The 8,775-nt window shown below is 49.5% G+C and overlaps 1 long non-coding RNA gene across 2 annotated transcripts; it reads left to right on the top strand.

Annotated features, from left to right (window-relative positions):
* Positions 1-245: 245 nt before the first annotated feature.
* LOC140721944 (uncharacterized) lies at positions 246-2,908 on the top strand. 2 transcript variants are annotated; one of them, XR_012097509.1, is made up of 4 exons: positions 246-371; positions 802-866; positions 1,889-2,083; positions 2,734-2,908. It is a non-coding gene; the product is annotated as an uncharacterized lncRNA (long non-coding RNA). The 2 variants fall into 2 exon arrangements; XR_012097508.1 differs by lacking the exon at positions 2,734-2,908 and having other exon boundaries at positions 1,889-2,725.
* Positions 2,909-8,775: the final 5,867 nt, after the last annotated feature.

The following is an 8,775-nucleotide window of genomic DNA, read 5'->3' as shown; positions in this document are numbered from 1 at the left end:
CGTGTGCGATAAGACAGTGTGGTACGAAATTAACTCTGTGTCTTGACACCGGAAGTGCGTGATGGATGGTTTGGAGGGAACCTCACTCCGCCTGATCCTTGTAATAGTACGGTGTTGGTGGAGATTCACTCTGTGCCCGACCTCAGGTGTGCGTGATGGGACTGCATAGCAGGAAATTTACTCTGTGTGTCAGCCGGGTGTGTCACCGTTCCTTGTTCCTGATTTTCAGGGCAAACGTCTCCGAGGACTGGGTCACAAATAAAGATCGGTGTTATTACGCATCCAAGTTTGAAACATCTTTCCGCAAAGCGATTCAAGAATGTTCAAACCGTGATTCAAGGCTGCTGGAAATCAATTCAAGGGATGAAGCGGTATGTGTCACAGCACGAGAAGATCCCACAGTAACACAGAAATCATTGCACACCAGCGGGGGTCAGATACAGAATGAATCTCCCTCCACACCGTCCCATCACACTCTCCCGGGGACAGACACAGAGTGAATCTCCCTCCACACCGTCCCATCACACACTCCGGGGTCAGACACAGAGTGAATCTCCCTCCACACCGTCCCATCACACACTCCCCGGGTCAGACACAAAGTGAATCTACATCCACACGGTCCCATCACACTCTCCGGAATCAAACACAGAAGGAAGCTCTCTCCACACCGTCCCATCACACACACCCGGGGTCATACACAGAGTGAACCAACAATCACAGATTCCTGTTGTTATCAACAGAGAGAAGCTACGTAGATAACTTTCAATTCTTGGCATTAATGAAATAAATTTATTTTCCCAGAGCTTTTTATCGCACAGAGTTTTGCATCTAACCTATGCATACTGGATTGGAAAATGCGAAGTCGGGTGAGATTTGGACTGATCTCTGGGGTGGGGGATGGGGTTTGTTTACTTAATGAAGTGGTTTTGTGGGAACAGGGAGGGGCTCTGGGATTTGTTTGTAGACTGACGTAGGTATAGGGTTGTGTGATTCACTGGGGTAGGATGGTACAATGGGAGCATTTTGGGACCGACACGTGTCTGTCGAGGAAGGACAGGTCAGTGGGAATATTTCGGAAACTGGCAGGTGCAGCGGCGAAAGATCAGGACACAGGAATTATTCTGGTACTGACGCATGTCGCTGAAGAGAGCGCGGTGCAGTGGGGTTATTTTGGAGATATTCGCCGGGGTGTGAGGAGTGGGAGCAACACTGGGATTAGTTTAGTGAGTGACTTAGATCTGAGGGGCGAGAGAAGGAAAACTGGATTAGTTTGGAGACCGATACAGGGCGGTGGCACACAGTGGGTTAACGGGATTAGTTTGAGGATTGACGCAAGGATGTGGGGGAGAGGGTGCCAGTGGTATAAGTCTGGAGGCGGACCAGAGGCTGAGGGGAGAGAGCGGTGTAGTGGGATATGTTAGGAGACAGACTGGAAGCTCTGGGTAGAGGAAGGGGCAACGGGATTAACCTGGCTCCGGCACTGGGCTGAGGAAAGAGTGTGGAACAGTGGGATTCATTTCGAGACAGACATAACTCTGCGGTGAGACGGTGGGACAGTGGGGTTTGTTCGGGGACTGAGACAGATCAGAGGGGAGAAGTTGGACCTGTTCGATTCGTATGGGGACTCACAGTGGACTGTGGTGAGGAAGAAGTTCGGTGGGATTAGATTGGGGGACAAAGGGCTGTGGGGAGACATTGTAACTGGGTATTTGTCTGGGTACTGACACGGGGCTGTGGGGAGAGAGTGGATTAGTGGGATGAGTTTGGGGACTGACACAGGCTGTTTGGTGAGAGCGATTTCATGGGATTAACTTGTGGACGGTCTCGGCTCGGGTTCTCTGCTGGAGCTGTTTTGTCTCTGTTGAAATTGTTTAACCCTCTTGGACAGGACTGTGAGCTTGGCCCTCCTGTACAATGTGTCCCCGGGGCCGTCCGTCTGCATATACTGCGAGTCGTACTTAAGAGGTAGCCCTTGTGATCGTGTTCGGCGTTTCATCTGCGAGAAGTCGGCACCTTTGTTCCCGGATATTCCTGAAAAGATCCAGGATCTCTGTCAACAGCCAGTGGAGTCGACATGAATCAAGTGACCCAACACATTTTGTCCTCTTTCACTCCCCTTCACTATCACTCCTAAATCCTTTCAAATTCGCTCCGCACCCTCTCTGCCCCTCCCTCCTACTCCATCTCCTCCTCTTGTCGCCATCATATTCTCCCCACCAGACACCGATAAAGCCCTCTCGCCGTCTATCCCCTTCGTTCTCGCCACTCACCCCGTCCCGCTCTTCATAGTTCCCTCGACCTTCCTCTCTACCCTTCAGCTCCCCTTATTCCCTCGAACTTTCTCCGCACGCACTTTCTCTGCTCCCTCTACCCACCTCTTGCACCTCTCTTCCCTTCCCTCCCCCAGGCACTCTCTACCTCCCTTCCCCGTTCTCTCTAAACACTCGGTCTCCCTGATCTTTCCCTCTCTTTCTGCTTTCCACTCACTCTCACCTCAATCCTGTGCCGTCTAGTTCTCGATAACCCAACCCTGGGTGAAAATCTGTCCGCATCCCCTCTGTCTGTGCCCCACTCGGGTTTATGGTGTTCTGTAAGGTTATAGCTACGCTCCAGGGAATAAAGTCCCAACCTTACCTCCCTCCCACCATAACTCAGTCCTCCGACTTCCGGCAATATCCCCGTAGAACTCCCTGTACAATATATCCAGTTCACTGACATTTTTTTCTAAATCAGGGCGGTCTCACCGACGTCTTGTACCACGGCAGCGTGACCTGCCGACTCCTGTATTCAGTGTGACCAGCGTGCCAAGTGTCCTGTCCACCCCATCGAATGTTTTCCACCGGAATCGCTATTTCAATTGTTATCTAAAGCTTATAAGGACTGGAATTTGTTCTTTTGAAGCTTCAGTACGGAGCAAAGATGTACAATTAATGTAAATTGCAAAAATTAATAAACACCGCAGAAATGTCGAGTTCCTGCTGACGCGTTGAAAGATGCGATGGAGAAGGGGAAGAAGCTGTTCCTGAATCGCTGTGTGTGGGTGTTCTGTCTCCTGGAGCTGTTTGAACAACAACCAATCCGCAAGGCGGGTTCATCAGCAAAAGAAAACAAAGATAGAACTATAGGAAGATAATGTTATGTCGAACACGTCCCAAGCTTCAAAAAATTACTAGGCTTACCTATAGCCCTCTATTTTTCTAAGCTCCATGTACCTATCCAAAAGTATCTTAAAAGATCCTATCGTGTCCGCCTCCACCTCCCGTTGCCGGCAGACAATTCCACGCACTCACCACTCTCTGAGTAAAACACTTACCCCTGACATCTCCTCTGAACCTACTCCCCAGCACTTTAATCCTGTGTCCTCTAGTGGCAACCATTTCAGCCCCGGGAAAAAGCCTCTGACTGTCCACACGATCAATGCCTCTCATCAGCTTGTTGTTATACGATGACTCTCTGTCAGGTCATATTGGGAGGAAAATAGACCGAATGTTCAGTTCGCAGGAAACTGGGTGACGGTCCGGAGATTCAAAGAGGTTAAACATCCAGGCCCAGTACAGCGTGCCCCTGTGGCCAAGCGGCTCAATAACAGGTAAACCAGTTAGTATACCTCTGGTCGGGGGAGACAGGTTAAAATAACCAAGTGGAGATATGTCTCACAGGTCAGGACGACACATAAACATCCATGAATACAGCCAAACGAGACAGCGTTACTCCAGAAACAAGGTGCAAAACGCATTGTCAGCATTCAGACACGGCAGAAAGCACAGAAATATGTATAAAATAGAAAAAGAAACACGCAGTTTGAAGCCTTCGGTCAACTGAATACCACTGATATCTGCAGTCGACCACAACAGAGACTGTCTTCTGCCGAGCGAACACTGGGCGGTAGCACAGACTCCTGCGTGGAGGCCACGCCACACCGCTCTACCGTGTGCAGCTCCTTCACTTCCTCTGCCAGCGAGCAGCTCTCTCAGTTTACACAACAACTTGAGTTGAAATAATATCTCAGCGGGAATGTTTGCCATAAAAGGTGGGTGGTGTGGACATTAAACCAGAAATGCAGGTCGATGAAAACCCTAATGCCATCACAGATAGAAGAAAGCTTGTTGGAACAGATGTCGTTAAGGCCTCAGATGAAGTCAGGAAGCAAAAAGTTGAGCTTGTTGGGACTCACGTTCTGAGCTGCTTACGTTTCAATGCAGTAAATATTGTACGAAAGGCAGATGAGCTCAGGACGGGGGTCAAAGTCTGGAAGTATGGCATTGTAGCCAATAGTGAGACTTGGTTGCAGGAGAGGCAGGACCGTTAGCTTAATATTTCGGGTTTCGGCTGTTTTAGTCGCGCTAATGAGCAAATAAATCAAAGGTGAGGGGCGGCTTTACAGTCAGGGAAAATGTCACGGCGGTGCTCAGTCAGGACAGACTGGGGATCCCGTCATGGTGAGCTTTTTTGGGAGGAACTGAGGAATAAGAAAGGTAAGATCTCGATCATGGGGCGATATTTTCAATTACCAAATAGTCCCGGGGATTCAGAGGAACAAATCTGTAGAGAAACATTGGGTTGTGATATTGGGTAATTTTAACAGGTATTAACTGTGAGCTCCAATCCGTGAAAGGACCAGTTGGGTAGTTTCTCAAATGTTTTCAAGGAAGTTTCCTTAATCAGTAGGTAGATAATTCCAACCCGAGAGTGCATTACTGGATCTCCTCCTGCGGAATGGAACAAGGCAGGTGACCACTTTGCATCTCGTGATGATATTGCCATTAGATTCAAGGTGATAATGGAAAAGGGTATTTATGACCTCGGGTTTAGTTCTGAATTGAATGAAGGCTGACATCTTTGGCAGCAGGAATGATCTGGCAAGTGTGGATTCGGCCAGGCTGTTTTCTGGCAAAGATGAACCTTGTACGTTGGAGCCCAAGCGCTGTTTCATAAGAATACTGGGAGGTATTGGATCAAAACCAACAGTGCTGGAAATGGATTTCCTACGGTTGAGCACTGAGTGCTCAGCACGAGCGCTTGAATTACAAACATTCCAGGAAAGATTGTGACAGGTAGAAACTGTCAGTCCGAGTCTTAAAGTGAATGTGACAGGGAAGCGCACTCCAAATGAGGCCACACCAGAACCTTAAAATTAAATCCTTGCCCGGGAAATGAATGAGAAACTTTTATTAGCCTTCCTCACCACCGAGTCCTTGAACAGTCCAGCCTGTTGGTGGCAAAGGTTTTCAGTGCCCTACCAGGTACACATTCGGATCCCGATGATCTGCGAGGGTTCACCCACCTGAGGGATGATTCTTACATCGGCCTTCGAGACAGAGGTCACAGAAGAGAAGGGGGCGAGCAGAGCCGAACTTGGTGCCCCTCTCGATCGTCTTTTTCAACAGCAAGGTGACCTCGCAACTCGAATACTTACTCAACTACAACCTTCGTCTCCGTCATCTCCTCCCTCTCCGACATACGAACAGTTTTATGTTACCCCATCCATCCGCTAAAACCTACCCCGACTCCCTGACTCCCCCTTACTGTGCACCACTACCCATTTCAGTTGTTCCTACTTCTCCTACTATTCCTCGCCTGCGTCTCTGTCAATCTTTCCCTCTCTCCCACTCTCGGTTGGTCCCAGGACAGATCCACTGAGATGCTGACACCCGGCAACACAGGAACCTAAAAACAGACCATGAGATATCGGAGCAGAATTAGGCCATCGAGTCTGCTGCGCCTTTTCATCATGACTGATCCAGGTCCCCCTCAGCCCCAATCTCCTGCCTTTTCACCGTATTCCTTCATGGTTTGAGTAATCAACAATCTGTCCAGCTCTGACTTCAATATATCTAAAGTCAGACTCCACAGCCGCCTATGTAACCCATTCCACAGATTTACCATGCTTTGAGGAAATAAATTCCTCCTGTGATGGGATCTTATGTTTCATTCGCTATGGACTGTGCCTTTAAGGAGAGAGAGAGCGAGAGAGAGAGAGAGAGAGAGAGAGAGAGAGAGAGACAGAGAGAGAGAGAGAGAGAGAGAGAGAGAGAGAGAGAGAGAGAGAGAGAGAGAGAGAGAGAGAGAGAGAGAGAGAGAGAGAGAGAGAGAGAGAGAGAGAGTTACGAAAAGCAGCTGTCTTCTGCTGCTGCCCGAGTTGCTATGGAGAGAGAGGAGGAGTTACATGATGGACAGCTGATGTTCAGCGTGTGTAAGGTAAACTGCCTTTCTTGCAGACAAACAGAAGAGACTCACAGAGGCTGGTGACGAAGGAGTCACTGGATGAACTCTTCGAGTGCACACGAGAGTGGGTTGAGGATCGTTCACGAGAGATTGATCAGAGGCTGTCACAGTGAGTGCAAGTGTGACTCTGTGCAAACTACCGGTGTGATTAGCCCGGGCCTGGGTTAGTAGATTTACCACTTGAAGACGGTATCCTTAGGGGAGTCACATTTGACTAACTTGAAGGATTCAGAGGAGAACGGCAAGACCGACGACCCCTGTTTATTCAGATTACAAATACCTCTCTCTCAGCTCAGTACTGTGGATTGGACTGAACTTTCTTACAGACCATCGTCAGACTGTAACTCTTGCCAGCCGAACTTGAATGAGTTTGGGAACTTTATTTTATTCGCCTATATCAGCATAAATCTGCTAACTTTCGATTTACCTGGTTTAAGATGCTATATTAAGTGGTTGATAATTAAATAATGTTTGCTAACAGCAAAACCAGACTCCAGGTCTGTTCTATTGCTGCTGATGGTTTTATTACACACCTTTACGTGTACGTAACACTCCCAATCTCCGTTCGGAAAGGACGGACCTCCATTCCGATGTGGGTCCATTGGTCTTGACTGTCCCGTCACGGGGAACCTTCTCTCCACATCCACTTTATCTATGCCTTTAAACATTCGATCGTTTTCAACAACATGCGTATCCCCACCCCCTCTTCTGAGATCCAGCCATCAAAGGCTTCTGACTTGATAAGCGTTTCAATCTCGGAAGCATTCCCCTGGAGTTCCTTTCAACACCTTCCAATGCAAGCTCATCGGGCTGGATTCAATAAGGGACACGGAACCGCTCACAGTATTTCCAACTGAGGCCTCACCAGTGTTTTATAAAGTCTCAACGCTACATCCTTGTTTTCATATTCTAATCCTCTCGACAAGAATGCGAACATTGTATTTGGCTTCCTCGCCAGCGACTCCACCTGGAAATGATCCTTTAGGGAATCCTGCACGATGTCTACTCAGTCCCTTTGCACATCAGATGTTTGAATTTTCTCTCCATTTATAAAATAGTCTGTGTCCTAATTCCTACCAAAGTACATGGCCATACACATCCCGACACTGTGATCCACCCGCCGCTTCTTTGCCCATTCGCCCAATCTCTCTGAACCCTTCTGTAGTCTCTCTGCTTCCTCGACGCTGCCTGTAGATCGGTGACGTCACTTCCGATCTGCACTGACTGATGTTTCCGGATGAAAATGTCCGTCATCCAGTTACAGAGGGAGGTTCACTGGCCCAGGATCTGAAGCTTGTGGGATGATGATGCTGAACGCCGAGCTGCTGTCAGTCAACAGCAGGCTGCCGTTGGTGTTGTATTGTCCAGGGGGTGCAGGGCCCAGAGGAGAGCAAATGAGATTTTCTCCGCAGTAGACCTATTGTGGAGTTTGTCAAATGATAGCGGCCACGTCCTTGCCGGGGAAGGGGTTGACTTTGGGTATGACAAGCCTCTCTAAACAGATAATCTCAGTAGGTGTGAGTGTCTCTGCGCAAATGCTGTTGAGACAGTTCTCCCTAATTTTTTCTGGCACTGGCACGACTGTCGCCCTTTTGAACCGGGGGTGTGGAAATCCGAGTGCAGCAGAGAGAGATTAAGGATGTCCTCCAACCTCCTCAACAGTCCTCCCCCCTCTTCAACAGTCCTCCCCATTCCCGTCACCTGATCCCCCATCTGCACACTCCCCGTCTCCGTCAGCCACTGAATCACCTCCACCCCTGCCTGTATCCGTCAGCCTCTCTCTTCCAGATCCTCATTCCCCGTGACGCGCCTCATCGTCAACAGCACACCGGCTCCGTCACCCCCGGCCCAAACGTCTCTATGTCTGTGTTCACAGGGAACTGCGGGAATAATGGGGGAATGTTAAAGCTATGCTCCCCTTCAACCGGATATCTAGCTCTCGGTTTTGACACTATCTGTGTTGGCAGGCCGGTCGTGTGGTTCCTCATCACTCCCGACCAGTGAGTGATAACTCAACATACATTCACTGCCCTCCCCTCTCCTCTGCTACCCTCCTCTTCCCTCTGCTCCACATCTGGTCGCACACACATTCTATCTCTGAGACAGATACAGAATTCGATACTACAGGAAGACCAAAGCGCTGGTGATTGGTGACAGGGGAAAGTGGGCAAAGCGGGAGATCCGCACTGTTTGAGAATCCGTTAGAGTGTGATGGGACGGTGTGGAGGGAGATTCACTCAGTGTCTGACCCCGGGAGTGTGTGATGGGACGGTGTGGAGGGAGATTCACTCTCTGTGTCTGACCCCGGGAGTGTGTGATGGGACGGTGTGGAGGGAGATTCACTCTCTGTGTCTGACCCCGGGAGTGTGTGATGGGACGGTGTGGAGGGAGATTCACTCTGTGTCTGACCCCGGGAGTGTGTGACGAGACGGTGTGGAGGGAGATTCACTCTGTGTCTGACCCCGGGAGTGTGTGATGGGACGGTGTGGAGGGAGATTCACTCTGTGTCTGATCCCGGGAGTGTGTGACGAGACGGTGTGGAGAGAGATT

This window comes from Hemitrygon akajei, unplaced genomic scaffold (genome assembly GCF_048418815.1).
Source record: "Hemitrygon akajei unplaced genomic scaffold, sHemAka1.3 Scf000065, whole genome shotgun sequence".
Lineage (NCBI taxonomy): Eukaryota > Metazoa > Chordata > Chondrichthyes > Myliobatiformes > Dasyatidae > Hemitrygon > Hemitrygon akajei.
This window is presented reverse-complemented; position numbering and strand designations above follow the sequence as displayed.